At 41.1% G+C, this 15295-nt stretch overlaps 1 long non-coding RNA gene across 40 annotated transcripts in view; it reads left to right on the forward strand.

The window, feature by feature from the left end:
* The first annotated feature begins 352 nt into the window (after positions 1-352).
* LOC118371929 (uncharacterized) overlaps positions 353-15295 on the forward strand; it is a 16563-nt gene continuing 1620 nt past the window's right edge. For 10 of the 40 annotated variants that reach the window (XR_008078056.1, XR_008078057.1, XR_008078059.1 and 7 more), the window contains exons 1-6: positions 358-562; positions 9729-10819; positions 10919-10991; positions 11090-11113; positions 12771-14552; positions 14790-15185. This is a non-coding gene — a long non-coding RNA (uncharacterized LOC118371929). Of the gene's footprint in view, positions 563-9728; positions 10820-10918; positions 10992-11089; positions 11114-12770; positions 14553-14789; positions 15271-15295 lie in introns of all 40 variants that reach the window. The other 30 variants (XR_008078034.1, XR_008078039.1, XR_008078063.1 and 27 more) reach the window with 18 other exon arrangements.

Consider the following 15295-nt stretch of genomic DNA (forward strand, 5'->3'; position numbering starts at 1 on the left):
CCCCTCGTGCTCTACAGTTCCCGGCACCCCAGTGCACATGTGCATTTCCTATTAGGTGTCGTAACTTAACACTGCCGTAATGCCTTACTGCTTCGTAACAGCACAGTAACTAATATAAACAGATGTAGATCCCAGATACGACACAACAGAAAGTTGGTTTCATGTGAAAAAGTATTTGTCCGCTTTCTCATTTTCTCAGCTTTTGCTTTGATACCGAATGTTATCAGATCATCAACCTAATATTAGATAAAGGGAACCCGAGTGAACAAATAACAAAACAATTACGTACTTATTTAATTTATTTCATGAACAAAGTTATGCAACACCCAATTCCCCTGTGTGGAAAAAGTAATTTCTTATTGAGTAATAACTGTTTGTGACACTTTTAGCTGCAATGACTTAAACCAAACACTTCCTGTAGTTGTTGATCAGTCTCTCACGTCGCTGTGGAGGAATTTTAGGCCACTCTTCCAGCAACATTTGTGGGTTTTCAAGAATGAACTGCTTGTTTAAAGTCCTGCCACAACATCTGAATTGGAATTAGGGTCTGGACTTCGACGAGGTCAGTCCAAAACTTCACATTTGTTGCTTTTGAGCCATTTTCATGTAGTCTGGTGTGTTTTAGATCATTGTCTTGCTTCATGACTCAGCTGCGCTTCAGCTCACAGACGGACAGCTCACTGACATTCTCCTGTACAATTCTCTGATACAGAGCAGAATTCATGGTTCCTTCTATTAAGGCCAGTCGTCCAGGTCCTGAGGCAGAAAAGCATCCCCAAACGATCACACTATGTGTGCATGCAATAGTCTCTTGGGTGTCTAGTGATTCAGGTTATGGACTCTATAGGCCACAGGTGTCAAACACAGACAACGGAGGGCCGAGTTGCTGCAGGTTTTTGCTCCTTCCTTGTACTTGATTGATGAATTAAGGCCACTAATCAGTAAGGAACTCCCCACACCTGGTTGTCTATGGCTTAGTTGAAAAATAAAAACTGAAACCTGCAGACACTTGGCCCTCCAAGGAATGGGTTTGACACCCCTCCTATACGAGATTTAAATTGTGGTAACGTTGTTGAGGGAACAAGTGGTGCTACACACAACCTTGTTGTTATCCCACACACAGTCTCTCTGAGGTTCATAATGAATGTCCCTTCTGCCTATTTTTAAAATAATGAAATACCAAGAAAATAATATATATATTTGTCAGATTCCTTAAATGTACTGAGAATGTTCCAAAGCCAAGCAACTATCCTGCACCATTCCTATAACGTTGTGGGAAGGTTGTATGCGAAATAACCACAGGACAACCACGCTCTCACCAAGCTCTAAGAAACAAATGGTTCTCAGAACATTAGGTGCTAGCTGGGACGACATTATGAACTGTATTCAGTACCAGGACATTTTAGACAAAAACCTGGTTGACACTGCCATGAGGCTGAATCTTGGCCGCAAGTGGATCTTTCAGCAAGACAATAACCCCTAGCACACATCAAAATATACAATATACAATTGTTAATGGCCACAAAATCTACATTTTGCAATGGCTTCCAGTCTCAGACTTGAAACCTGTTTGAATTGAAGAGTCCATGAGTGCAGACGAAGGAGATCTGGAAAAATTCTGTATGGAGGAATGGTCTAAGATCCCTCCCAATGTGTTCTCCAATCTCATAAAACCTTTTTGTAAAAGGCTCAGTGCCATTATCCTCTCAGGGTGAGGTATTGATGTCACCTTGTTGTGGTCTGATCAAGACACAGCTCGATATGAGTTGCACATACTTGAATATAAGTGGGACTCTGAGGTGCACTAACTCCAAACATAAACAATATCCCATAACCCACAGGTGAAAAAAGTAATCCCCAATTAGAGACAACGATAGCCAGCTGCCTCTAATTGGGAATCATACCAAAACTCCAACATAGAAAATATAAACTAGACTAACCCCCATTCACGCCCTGACCTACTCTACCATAGAAAATAAAGGCTCTCTATGGACGTGACAATTGAAAGATATTGAATACAGGGGTGTCAATGATTTTGGCCCTTATTAAACAAAATCTCTTTCTCTATTATAAAATAATATAATTTCTCATTTTTTTGTTTTCATATCATATAGCTCAGTACTTGAATAGTTTATTTTATACATTCATTTTTGCTGATCTTTATCAAGGATGTCAACAATTTCAGACCCCATCGTAGCTATGAGCTGCCTGTCAGAACTTAAACCTAAACATTCGCGATGCTAGCTAACTAGCCTATGTGTACCCAGTGTAACCACGGGGAAATGGCTGGCTAGTTCACGATGCTAGCTAACTAGAATTTGTGTACCCAGTGTAACCACGGGGAAATGGTTGGCTAGTTCGCGATGCTAGCTAACTAGCCTATGTGTACCCAGTGTAACCACGGGGAAATGGCTGGCTAGTTCGCGATGCTAGCTAACTAGAATTTGTGTACCCAGTGTAACCACGGGGAAATGGTTGGCTAGTTCGCGATGCTAGCTAACTAGCCTATGTGTACCCAGTGTAACCACGGGGAAATGGCTGGCTAGTTCGTGATGCTAGCTAACTAGCCTATGTGTTCCCAGTGTGTAACCACTGGGAAATGGTTGGCTAGTTCGCGATGCTAGCTAACTAGCCTATGTGTACCCAGTGTAACCACGGGGAAATGGTTGGCTAGTTCGCTGTGCAAGCTAGTAGTGTTTCAATCGGTAACATCACTCGATCTGAGACATTTTGAATTCGTTGTTTCCCTTCCCACTTTTGTGGAGAGATGGGTAATGATGATCCGTGGGTGACTGTTGTCGATGTGTTCAGCGGGTGCCTGGTTCGAGCCCAGGCTGGTACAAGGAAGCAATGCTGTTACATATGTAGCTTGATAGCTACTGATACATCACTGTCTAATTAATTTGTTTTGGGCCAGGGCTGTTCAATGTCGATCATGTAGGGTCAAAACCCTTCTGGTTTTCCCGTTTAATCAGGGACTCAAACCTGGGACACCGTTTGAGTGCAACTAACTGAACAGCTCTGGTTTATGCTATACACAACTCTGTTCATATGACCATAAGAGACAATACTTTCCACTTCTCCATTTACTCCAATAAATTATCTCCCGGTGCCGGTGATGTCAAACTCGGCAAAAACGATTACTTGAATCATTCAATGGATATTTTGGGGACAAAAGTGATAACGAAAGTCTCTTATTTGGAATTTTAAAATTGGACTTCTCTCCGTCTATGAGAATTGTCTTTCTGGGCCAGACTTTAGATAAACTGTAATACTAAAGCTGTCCTCTCCAGTCAATTTCCAGACCGGAACCCTGGGGCCTTGCCTGGTAGAGGTGTAGAATGATTGGGAGTGAATGCGGGGCTTTGCTGCTTAGACTTCCCCTCCTGAATCATGCTAGGTACTCAGCATTTTTTTGCTGCTTGACTTCCCCTCCTGAATCATGCTAGGTACTCAGCATTTTGCCTTCCCTCCTGAATCATGCTAGGTACTCAGCATTTTGCTTTGCTGCTTAGACTTCCCCTCCTGAATCATGCTAGGTACTCAGCATTTTGCTGCTGCTGAATCATGCTAGGTACTCAGCATTTTGCTTTGCCTTCCCCTCCTGAATCATGCTAGGTACTCAGCATTTTGCTTTGCTGCTTAGACTTCCCCTCCTGAATCATGCTAACTCAGCATTTTGCTTTGCTGCTTTGCTGCTTAGACTTCCCCTCCTGAATCATGCTAGGTACTCAGCATTTTGCTTTGCTGTAGACTTCCCCTCCTGAATCATGCTAGGTACTCAGCATTTTGCTTTGCTGCTTAGACTTCCCCTCCTAAATCATGCTAACTCAGCATTTTGCTTTGCTGCTTAGACTTCCCCTCCTGAATCATGCTAGGTACTCAGCATTTTGCTAGACTTCCCCTCCTGAATCATGCTAGGTACTCAGCATTTTGCTTTGCTGCTTAGACTTCCCCTCCTGAATCATGCTAGGTACTCAGCATTTTGCTTTGCTGTAGACTTCCCCTCCTGAATCATGCTAGGTACTCAGCATTTTGCTTTGCTGCTTAGACTTCCCCTCTAAATCATGCTAGGTACTCAGCATTTTGCTTTGCTGTTAGACTTCCCCTCCTAAATCATGCTAGGTACTCAGCATTTTGCTTTGCTGTTAGACTTCCCCTCCTGAATCATGCTAGGTACTCAGCATTTTGCTTTGCTGCTTAGACTTCCCTCCTGAATCATGCTAGGTACTCAGCATTTTGCTTTGCTGCTTAGACTTCCTCCTAAATCATGCTAGGTACTCAGCATTTTGCTTTGCTGGACTTCCCCTCCTGAATCATGCTAGGTACTCAGCATTTTGCTTTGCTGCTTAGACTTCCCCTCCTGAATCATGCTAGGTACTCAGCATTTTGCTTTGCTGCTTAGACTTCCCTCCTGAATCATGCTAGGTACTCAGCATTTTGCTTTGCTGCTTAGACTTCCCCTCCTGAATCATGCTAGGTACTCAGCATTTTGCTTTGCTGGGAATCATGCTAGGTACTCAGCATTTTGCTTTGCTGCTTAGACTTCCCCTCCTGAATCATGCTAGGTACTCAGCATTTTGCTTTGCTGCTTAGACTTCCCCTCTGAATCATGCTAGGTACTCAGCATTTTGCTTTGCTGCTAGACTTCCCCTCCTGAATCATGCTAGGTACTCAGCATTTTGCTTTGCTGCTTAGACTTCCCCTCCTGAATCATGCTAGGTACTCAGCATTTTGCTTTGCTGCTTAGACTTCCCCTCCTAAATCATGCTACGTACTCAGCATTTTGCTTTGCTGTAGACTTCCCCTCCTGAATCATGCTAGGTACTCAGCATTTTGCTTTGCTGCTTAGACTTCCCCTCCTGAATCATGCTGGGTACTCAGCATTTTGCTTTGCTGCTTAGACTTCCCCTCCTAAGTCAAGGTACTCAGCATTTTGCTTTGCTGGCTTCCCCTCTGAATCATGCTAGGTACTCAGCATTTTGCTTTGCTGCTTAGCTTCCCTCCTAAATCATGCTAGGTACTCAGCATTTTGCTAGACTTCCCCTCTAAATCATGCTAGGTACTCAGCATTTTGCTTTGCTGTAGACTTCCCCTCCTGAATCATGCTAGGTACTCAGCATTTTGCTTTGCTGCTTAGACTTCCCCCTGAATCATGCTAGGTACTCAGCATTTTGCTTTGCTGTAGACTTCCCCTCCTAAATCATGCTAGGTACTCAGCATTTTGCTTTGCTGAGACTTCCCCTCCTGAATCATGCTAGGTACTCAGCATTTTGCTTTGCTGCTTAGACTTCCCCTCCTGAATCATGCTAGGTACTCAGCATTTTGCTTTGCTGCTTCCCCTCCTGAATCATGCTAGGTACTCAGCATTTTGCTTTGCTGTAGACTTCCCCTCCTAAATCATGCTAGGTACTCAGCATTTTGCTTTGCTGCTTAGACTTCCCCTCTAAATCATGCTAGGTACTCAGCATTTTGCTTTGCTGTTTAACTTCCCTCCTGAATCATGCTAGGTACTCAGCATTTTGCGTTGTGAGGTATGAAACTTCACATTTAAGACTTGTTTATAAGCAGTGCACAAATTCTTGTGTCAATGCACATCCTGATCGTATAACCCTGGTATTAAAGGCAGCATGTTTTAACGTGGTGGGTCCAGAACATACAGTCACATTCACACAGACGTCATCGATCATCAGTCAGTTATCCAGGGTAGCTGTATTTCTGGTTCAGTGAGGTATTGCATGTCAGGTGATGTCCTTGGTTGATCAAGATGCATAACAAGCGTCTGTTGGTTCTCAGTGTAATAACTTTACGTCCGTCCCCTCGCCCATACCCGGGCGCGAACCAGGGACCCTCTGGAAACAGTCACCCTCGAAGCATCGTTACCCATCGCTCCACAAAAACGATGCAGAGCAAGCTACTACTTCAAGGTCTCAAAGCAAGTCACGTCCCAATTGAAACGCTATTTAGCGCACACCGCTAACTAAGCTAGCCGTTTCACATCCGTTACATCAGCACACAGTCATGGAACTTTTAAGTACATATTTTTTAACAAAATGTGTGCATTGAAACTATGCTTTCAGTAAATCTAAACTTACCAGTTGTTATGTGTGTGCTGAGAGACCAATTCAACAAAAAAACAAACAATGGGTGTATGACTTCTGAAATGTAATTGAAACTAGGCTTTAATTTGATCTGTACCCATTAAATACTAGTTCTTTGGATATCATTTGTTTTTATTTTGTGAATTAAACATTTAAACATGTTCCCCTAAAACAAGACAACGTTCAAACCTAGTTAATGACGAGGTGTTTGGAATTGTAAAACTATTGTTTTTCAGCTTGCATCCCGGCCGTTGCCCTTAAGTCTACCTATGTCTTTTGCATGCTGGCTACTGTGTGAAGCGTTCTCTTGTCTCTATCACCCATGGTTGGGTATTGTGAGTTTAGGGCTTTAAATTAGATTTAAGCTGTAATTAGAAGGGAAAAAGGTGCAATGCAAATACAATTTGATATATTTTTATATTAGTTGCTAGACGATTAATCAGGTGTGCGATTTCAATGTATCCTTATAGAGACAACGTCTTTTTACTGTTGTTTTTATTTCTTTACTTACCTACAAACACACACACACACACACACACACACACACACACACACACACACACACACACACACACACACACACACACACACACACACACACACACACACACACACACACACACACACACACACACACATGTTTTCTCACACTATTGGTTAGAGCCTGCAAGTAAGCATTTGACTGTAAGGTCTACCTACACCTGTTGTATTTGGCGCACGTCACAAATACACTTTGATTTGACAACGTTGGAGCTTTACTGTACATTTTCTTTTGATAGCTAAATCTTAAAAATGCTCCAGGGACGAGGGGGGGATGTTAAGTTTTAGTAGCAAGGTAAGCTACAGCCTCATGATGAGCCAATCTTCTGGTTTCATTTCTCAGGGGAAATTTAACCTATGTATACATCAGCATTGGTCACGCATCATGTACCGTCTAATCCATCGTTCTTTCTTTTGTCAAAGCTGTCATCAAGAAGATTTCTTAACACGAACAAAACAATGTATTGTTTTGTCATCGTAGCTACATTCCACCTTATCTACCTGGCTGTAGTACTGTACATATGGTTTCAGAGATGATTTGTGACGTGCAAAGGATACAGATAGTGTAAAACCTTAGCTCTATCCCTTCCATGTGTACAGGGTCAGTGCCAGTACCATAGATACCATGTGCAGGGAGACTGGAGTGCCTGAACATGTACAGTTGAAGTGCATACACCTTAGCCAAATACATTTAAACTCAGTTTTCACAGTTCTAAAACTCCAGTTACACCACTTTATTTTAATGTGAAATGTCAGAATAATAGTAGTGAGAATGATCTATTTCAGCTTTTATTTCTTTCACCACATTCCCAGTGGGTCAGAAGTTTACATACACTCAATTAGTGTTTAGAAGCATTGCCTTTAAATTGTTTAACCTGGGTCAAACGTTTCAGGTAGCCTTCCACAAGCTTCCCACAAAAATTTGGGTGAATTTTGGCCCATTCCTCCTGACAGAGCTGGTGTAACTGAGTCAGGTTTGTAGGCCTCCTTGTTCAGACATGCTTTTTCAGTTCTACCCAGACATTTTCAAAAGGATTGAGGTCAGTGCTTTGTGATGGCCACTCCAATACCATGACTTTGTTGTCCTTAAGCCATTTTGCCACAACTTTGGAAGTATGCTTGGGGTCATTGTCCATTTGGAAGACCCATTTGCAACCAAGCTTTAACTTCCTGACTGATGTCTTGAGATGTTGCTTCAATATATCCACATCATGTTCCTCCCTCATGATGCCATCTATTTTGTGAAGTGCACCAGTCCTTCCTGCAGTAGAGCACCCCCACAACATGATGCTGCCACCATCGTGCTTCACGGTTGGGATGGTGTTCATCTGCTTGCAAGCATCCCCCTTTTCCTCCAAACATAACGATGGGAAGGCTACCCGAAACGTTTGACCCAAGTTAAACAATTTAAAGGCAATGCTTCCAAATACTAATTGAGTGCAATCAGAAAGAAGGAGACGACTCCTGAACAGCTAAACAATGACTGCCCACCCTCACCCACAGACTATATGCACTGTCTATCTGCATGGACTCTATGCACATTCACAGGTGTCTACCCACACATTCACAGGTGTCTACCCACACATTCACAGGTGTCTACCCACACATTCACAGGTGTCTACCCACACATTCACACTCACCTACACAGACACTCTTAAACACACACACTTACTGACGCCAACATACAGTTGAAGTCGGAAGTTTACATACATCATACACCTCCATTTTTCACAATTTCTGACATTTAATCCTCGTAAAAATTCCCCGTCTTAGGCCAGTTAGGATAACCACTATATTTGAAATGTCAGAATAAGAGTAGAGAGAATGATTTATTTCATATTTTATTTCTTTCATCACATTCCCAGTGGGTCAGAAGTTTTCATAGGGTTGGCATCCAATTGTTAAGGTCCAACCCTTTTATATAGCACTCTTTTGTTATCAGTTACTAGGTAGTATTGTTTGTTTCTATATCATACACAGCTCTTGTTTTGTGTTGTTCCTGTTTCATTGTTATTAAACTCACTAACTGCACCTGCTTCCCGACTCCCTGAGTTAAACATAATGACAAAGCAAAAACAGGTTTTAGACTTTTTTGCATATGTATTTAAAAACAATAAAAACTGAAATTTCACATAAATAAGTTGTATGGAGTACATCTAGCTGAAATGACTACAGTAAAGCCTGCAAAAACACTACAATGAATACTATAGTCTTTTTTATAGTATGCTATAGTATTTTTTTATAGTATGCTATAGTCTTTTTTTATAGTATGCTTAATATTTTATTAAAGTATGCTATAGTATTTTTTTATAGTATGCTATAGTATTTTATTAAAGTATGCTATAGTATTTTTTTATAGTATGCTATAGTCTTTTTTTATAGTATGCTTAATATTTTATTAAAGTATGCTATAGTCTTTTTTTATAGTATGCTTAGTATTTTATTAAAGTATGCTATAGTATTTTTTTATAGTATGCTATAGTATTTTATTAAAGTATGCTATAGTATTTTTTTATAGTATGCTATAGTCTTTTTTTATAGTATGCTTAATATTTTATTAAAGTATGCTATAGTATTTTTTTATAGTATGCTATAGTCTTTTTTTATAGTATGCTTAGTATTTTATTAAAGTATGCTATAGTATTTTTTATAGTATGCTATAGTCTTTTTTTTATAGTATGCTTAATATTTTATTAAAGTATGCTATAGTATTTTATTAAAGTATGCTATAGTATTTTATTAAAGTATGCTATAGTATTTTTCATGTGGGTTGTTTGGAGAAACGTGTCTCGTTCTCGAATCAAACTAAGAAAACACATTAGACTGGTGGAAATCTGTCCTTTGGTCTGATGAGTCCAAATTTGAGATTTTTGGTTCCAACTACCGTGTCTTTGTGAGACAGAGTAGGTGAACAGATAATCTCTGCATGTGTGGTTCCCACCGTGAAGCATGGAGGAGGAGGGGTGATGGTGTGGGGATGCTTTGATGGTGACACTGTCTGGGATTTATTTAGAATTCAAGGCACACTTAACCAGCATGTCTACTTCAGCATTCACTTAGTGGGGAAAATCATTTGTTTTTCAACAGGACAATGACCCAACACAGCTCCAGGCTGTGTAAGGGCTATTTGACCAAGAAGGAGAGTGATGGAGTACTGCATCAGATGACCTGACCTCCACAATCCCCCAACCTCAACCCATTTGAGATGGATTGGGATGAGTTGGACTGCAGAGTGAAGCTAAAGCAGCCAACAAGTGCTCAGCAATTTGTGGCAACTCCTTCAAGACTGTTGGAAAAGCATTCCAGGTGAAGCTGGTTGAGAGAATGCCAAGAGTATCAAAGCTGTCATCAAGGCAACGGTTGGCTAGTTTGAAGAATCTAAAATACTTTTTGATTTGTTTAACACCTTTTTGGTCACTACACAATTCCATATGTGTTATTTCATATTTTGATGCCTTCACTATTATTCTACAATGTAGAAAATAGAGTAAGTAAAATAAGTAAGTAGGTGTGTCCAAACGTTTGACTGGTACTGTATATGAGCAAGACATTTAAAGATTTTGGTTTGTTCTTCCAGTTAATCTACACTATTCTGCATTTAAAAATGCATTCCATTACTGCATGTACAAAACGCTCTCACAGACCCTTAACTTAGCATACACTCTTCAGGGAAAAAAGGTGTGATCTAGAATCTAAATGTGTTCTTCAGCTGTCCCCGTAGGAGAACTCTTTGAAGAATCATTTTGGGTTCCAGGAAGAACCCTTTCTGCAGAGGACTCTACATGTAACTAAAAAATGGTTCTATCTGGAACCAAAAAGGGTTCTCCTATGGGGACAGTCGAAGAACCATTTTGGAACCCTTTTTTCTAAAGAGTGTACCTAATTGCCCTGCTGATGACCCATCAACAGTGGAAAATTTATTCAAACCGGTTTGGTAGGTATTTGCTACCAGAACATTCAGAGACTTACTGTATGCCTAATTCCAACTGACTGGATAAAGGAAAGAACCAGACAATCAGGTTAGCTATTCGTGTGAGGGCACTTGTCACAACGACACTAGATGTCCTTGAGATTATTCATAGATGTCATTGATTCAGCCCCTATTGTCTACAGTATATAAGAGTATATCACCAACCCAACAGAAATACACAGAAGAAAGGGTGAATGCACAGAAACAGGTGAGCTCGTCTAACATATTTGTGAATGAAGCCGGTTTTGAAGAAGGGGATAATGATATTCGTGGGTATGACGATAATGATAATCGTGTTTGCTCCTAGATTTGAGCAGAAAAGGAGCTTCTGACAATGGGGAGTCAAAGAACGCGTTCCGTGTTGCTTCTGTTGACGATGGGTAAGTACTTCATCCACTTTGTTTGATCATGATTGTGCTACTATTTTACAAGTGAATTTCATTTGGCTGACCTTGATCCTACCCTATTGTTTCTCAAGGTATGGTGACCACTGCTCTTGCTGGTGAGTTTACATTGTGTCCAATTCCATAATAATAATAATAATAATAATATATGCCATTTAGCAGACGCTTTTATCCAAAGCGACTTACAGTCATGTGTGCGTACATTCTACGTATGGGTGGTCCCGGGAATCGAACCCACTACCCTGGCGTTACAAGCGCCATGCTCTACCAACTGAGCTACAGGACACTTCCACTTTTCAACTCTGACCGAATTATAGAAGACTTGAAACCCTCATGTGATACTTACAGATAACAGGAAACAAGCAGAGATCAGATCACTTCGTAGTGAATGAACTAGCACAGATACATCTATTTACTTCTTTATTCTACAGAAAGATTGTATGGGAATGCACACTTAAATTAAATTAATATTGCCAAAATATCACTTGAGATGATCTGTGACTTGGAATGAAAGATTTTAAAACACAACTGTTTTCATAGTGTTTTAGTGTAATTTCTATACACACATTCCATGCATTGTTTAATTTAGTAAATCAGCTAATAATTATCTACTTTGTTGTTGGTTAAAACCACATGATGCACCTTAGATGATGTCAAGTGTTTGAATCGCTCTAGAAGTATTGTCTTAAGTAAATACAATATATAGGTCCTGAGTAGCCATGATTGCAGACATTAGCTAGCCCTAGTCAGATGTCGTATAAACAGTGGTGGAAAAAGTACCCAAATCATCATACTTGAGTAAAAGTAAAGATACCTTAATAATAGACAATGACTAAAGTACAAGTGAAAGTGAAACCCAGTAAAATACTACTTGAGCAAAAGTCTAACAGTATTTAGTTTTAAATATACTTAAGTATCAAAAGTAAATGTAATTGCTAAAATATACTTAAGTGTCAAAAGTATCATGAATCATTTTCTGATATTATATTAAATCCTCTTAAGGATCCTCGCCTTTTTATAAATTTTCGCCTAAAATGACATCCAAATCTAACTGCCTGTAGCTCAGGCCCTGAAGCAGGGATATGCATTTTCTTGATACCATTTGAAAGGAAACACTTTGAAGTTTGTGGAAATGTGAAATGAATGTAGCAGAATTTAACACACAAGATCTGGTAAAAGATAATACAAAGAAAAATACAACCGTTCTTTTGTACCATCATCTTTGAAATGCAAGAGAAAGGCCAGGTGCAATTTAGATTTTGGCCACTAGATGGCAGTAGTGTATGTGCAAAGTTTTAGACTCATCCAAATAGCCATTGCATTTATGTTTAAAAATGTTGTATCAAGACTGCCCTAATGTGCCTAATTTGTTTATTAACCTCCTGGCTAGATGATGAATTTCGAGTGGACCACGAGCAGAATGTTTTTGGGGGTGCTTAGCACTTCCTCATTCAAACAACTAGCAAAAGTGTAAATGCTGAAACCCTGTTTTGTTATTATGTAGCAGTCATAGTTTCTGTCTGGTTTATAATTACTATCAAAATGTACATCTACCAGTGGTTGTAACATGGTACAATGCAACACATTACTCTTAAAATGTCACAAAATAACTTTCAAATCAACTGGTGGTTGCAACATGATACAACGTAACAAACAAGCGTTTAAATAAAAAAGGAAATCTCATATTTTGGGGCTACAGGGCTTTACAGGAAGTGCTCGTGCTTGGTTTTCAACCTCTTTGTCTATTCCTTCCAGCAACTACTACTATTGCAGACATCACTTCAACGGTTGGCTCTTCATCAGCCACTGGTGAGTTTACATCAATCCTCTCTGACTGACTGAATTGTAACCATCTCTCATCTTAATCATATAGTATGTTATAGTATGGTATAGTATGTTATATACACTACCGTTCAAAAGTTTTGGGTCAATTAGAAATGTCCTTGTTTTTGAAAGAAAAGCACATTTTTTGTCCATTAAAATAACATCAAATTGATCAGAGATACAGTGTAGACATTGTTAATGTTGTAAATTACTATTCTAGCTGGAAACGGCAGATTTTTTAAATGGAATATCTACATAGGCATACAGAGGCCCATTATCAGCAAACAACACCCCTGTGTTCCAATGGCACGTTGTGTTCGCTAATCCAAGTTAATAATTTTAAAAGGTTATCTGATCATTAGAAAACACTTTTGCTATTATGTTAGCAGAGCTGAAAACTGTTGTTCTAGTTAAAGAAGCAAAAAAACTGTCCTTCTTTAGACTATTTGAGTATTTGGAGCATCAGAATTTGTGGGTTCAATTACAGGCTCAAAATGGCCAGAAACAAATAACTTTCTTCTGAAACTCATCAGTCTATTTTTGTTCTGAGAAATGAAGGCTATTCCATGTGAGAATTTGCGTCCCTCTGCAACTGGATCTTCGACATCCTGACAGGTCACCCATAGGTGGTAAGTGTAGGTAACAACACATCTGCCACACTGACCGTCAACACGGGGGCCCCTCAGGGGTGCATGCTTAGTCCCCTCATCTACTCCCAGTTCACTGCATGGCCGCGCCCGACACCAGCACCATCATCAAGTTTGCTGATGACACGACTGTGCTAGGCCTGATCCCTGACAACGATGAGACAGCCTATAGGGAGGAGGTCAGTGACAGGGCACTGTGGTGCCATGACAACATCCTCTCCCTCAACGTCAGCCAGAGAAAGGAGCTGATTGTGGTCTACAGGTAATTAAGGGCCGAGCCCCCTGGGCTCTAGTGGATCGGGTCGAGAGCTTCAAGTTCCTCGGTGTCCCCGTCACTAAGGATGTAACATGGTCCAGACACACCAAGATAGTCATGAAGAGGGCACGACAACAACTTTTCCTCCCCGGGAGACTGAAAATATTTGGCATGTGTCCCCCCCAGATCCTCAAAAAGTTCCACAGCTGCACCATTGAGAGCATCTTGACCGGTTGCATCACCGCCTGGTATGGCTAATGCTCGGCATCTGACCGTAAGGCCCTACAGAGGATAGTGCATATGGCCCAGCACATCACTGGGGCCAAGCTTCCTGCCATCCAGGACCTAAATACTAGGCGTGTCCGAGGAAGGCCCTAAAACATTGGCAAAGACTCCAGCCACCCAAGTCATAGACCGTTCTCTCTGCTACCGCACGGCAAGCGATACAGGAGTGCCAAATCCAGGTCCAAAAGGTTCCTTAACAGCTTCTACCCCCTTGATAAAAGACTCCTGAACAATTAATGAAATGGGCACCCGGACTATTTACATTTTACACTGCTGCTACTCGCTGTTTATTGTCTATACATAGTCACTTTATACCTACCTACATGTACAAATTACCTTGGCTAACCTGTACCCAGTACAGTGACTCGGTACCGGTACCCCCTGTATATAGTCTCGTTATTGTTCATTTATTGTGTTATTTTTGTATTTTTTATTTTTTATTTTAAACTTTAGTTTATTTAGAAATATTTTCTTAACTCTATTTAGTGAATGGCATTGTTGGTTAAAGGCCTTGTAAGTAAGCAGGTAGCCTAGTGGTTAGAGACAGGTAGCCTAGTGGTTAGAGACAGACTAGTGGTTAGAGACAGGTAGCCTAGTGGTTAGAGCAGGTAGCCTAGTGGTTAGAGACAGGTAGCCTAGTGGTTAGAGACAGGTAGCCTAGTGGTTAGAGGCAGGTAGCCTAGTGGTTAGAGACAGGTAGCCTAGTGGTTAGAGGCAGGTAGCCAAGTGGTTAGAGGCAGGTAGCCTAGTGGTTAGAGACAGGTAGCCTAGTGGTTAGAGGCAGGTAGCCTAGTGGTTAGAGGCAGGTAGCCTAGTGGTTAGAGGCAGGTAGCCTAGTGGTTAGAGGCAGGTAGCCTAGTGGTTAGAGGCAGGTAGCCTCGTGGTTAGAGGCAGGTAGCCTCGTGGTTAGAGGCAGGTAGCCTCGTGGTTAGAGGCAGGTAGCCTCGTGGTTAGAGGCAGGTAGCCTAGTGGTTAGAGGCAGGTAGCCTAGTGGTTAGAGGCAGGTAGCCTAGTGGTTAGAGGCAGGTAGCCTAGTGGTTAGAGGCAGGTAGCCTAGTGGTTAGAGGCAGGTAGCCTAGTGGTTAGAGGCAGGTAGCCTAGTGGTTAGAGGCAGGTAGCCTAGTGGTTAGAGGCAGGTAGCCTAGTGGTTAGAGGCAGGTAGCCTAGTGGTTAGAGCAGGTAGCCTAGTGGTTAGAGCAGGTAGCCTAGTGGTTAGAGCAGGTAGCCTAGTGGTTAGAGGCAGGTAGCCTAATGGTTAGAGCAGGTAG

The sequence above is a fragment of the Oncorhynchus keta genome, chromosome 24, assembly GCF_023373465.1.
Source record: "Oncorhynchus keta strain PuntledgeMale-10-30-2019 chromosome 24, Oket_V2, whole genome shotgun sequence".
NCBI classification, from domain to species: domain Eukaryota; kingdom Metazoa; phylum Chordata; class Actinopteri; order Salmoniformes; family Salmonidae; genus Oncorhynchus; species Oncorhynchus keta.